Consider the following 1,404-nt stretch of genomic DNA (forward strand, 5'->3'; position numbering starts at 1 on the left):
AGTTTTTGACGTGTTAGGTTGACACGTCAAAAACTTTTGACGTGTTAAAATGCAGCACGTCAATAATTTTTTTTTTGACGTGTCTACTTAGACACGTCAAAATGTTTTGACGTGGCAAAAATTAGTTACTGTTTGCCACGTCAAAAAATCTTCTTTTTTTTGTAGTGGGTTCCCGCGTGAGACGTACGTGGGATAATTTCTATCCACTAAGACGAAAATTAGTAAATGAGGGTCCTTATTGCCAATTTTTGAAACAATATAGAGGTACATTGAAATTTTTTAAACATTGGGATTCAAATTGAAAAACACCTCAAACTTCAGAGGAATAAAGTGAATTTTTCCCTAAATTCTTAATCCCTTTGAGATAAACTGCATAATCAACGTTATGAGATCCTTTCTATTTTAAATGAAATCAATATTATTTATTTTATTGTCAAGATTTTAAGTTAATCTATCTAACAATTTAGATCTATTTTAGATGTATCAACTTTAAATCTTGACATTAAATAAAGAACATTTATTTTATTTGAAATTGAGAGGATCATTGTCCCTGGCCTAGAGAAGGATCCTTTCCATTTTATTTGAAATGGAGAGGATCCATTTAGTTGTTTTAAGATGATATTTTTGTCCAAATGAAAAATAGGGTGCCCATAAATGACAAAATTGTCTCCTAAAAACAACTTGTTCCTCTCCATTTCAAATGAAATTAAGAGGATCCAAGTCCCCCTACCCCTTGGATAACACTTACCTCAACGGCCATGTCATTATAGCAAAACTAGTAGTTTTTTTTTTTGAAAAAATTTCAGTCTCATTGAAAAAGGATCACAAGCACAATGCTCATAAATCACAAAGCAAAAAGCTCTAAAAAATCATCGCCGAAGCTACGAGCTTACAAATCATAGATACTTACATAAAAATCAAACATTCAAAATCTATCTATGACACCAATATCCGCTAACCTATGACTACTTTTCAGTTGTAATACTAGATCTATTCCAAACAGACTCAACTCAATGCATAGGTAGCTCATCTTTCTCTCCCTAAAAACAGATCACATCCACAACCCAAAGTCTGGACAATCCTTATTCAAACAAAAATGCAAACAACAAAAAACAGAGAAAACCAAGCCCCAATACATAAATAGCCACAAAAGCACAGATCTGCTCCTGAGAAGACTAGATCTACTCCCCATTGACCCAAAACGGTCGGAAAACTACATCATTTTCCTTTTAGATCCCTCACGAGAGCAAATCTAAAGAGAAAACTATTATTCAAAATAAGCAAGCCAGCAAATATGTAGCGACCGGAGTTGAGGAGATGATGGGCATTGGCCAGCTTTGGCACGTGGTGGAGCAAATGGAGAGAAAGGGAGGTGCAGCACCTTGGAGGGTGGGTGGTAGCGGC

At 35.2% G+C, this 1,404-nt stretch overlaps 1 protein-coding gene across 1 annotated transcript in view; it reads left to right on the plus strand.

Moving 5' to 3' along the window:
- LOC132169961 (G-type lectin S-receptor-like serine/threonine-protein kinase At1g11330) overlaps nucleotides 1-1,404 on the plus strand; it is an 8,012-nt gene that overhangs the window by 3,166 nt on the left and 3,442 nt on the right. The gene's annotated exons all lie outside the window — the stretch shown is intronic.

The sequence above is a fragment of the Corylus avellana genome, chromosome ca2 (assembly GCF_901000735.1).
Source record: "Corylus avellana chromosome ca2, CavTom2PMs-1.0".
In the NCBI taxonomy this organism is placed as follows: domain Eukaryota; kingdom Viridiplantae; phylum Streptophyta; class Magnoliopsida; order Fagales; family Betulaceae; genus Corylus; species Corylus avellana.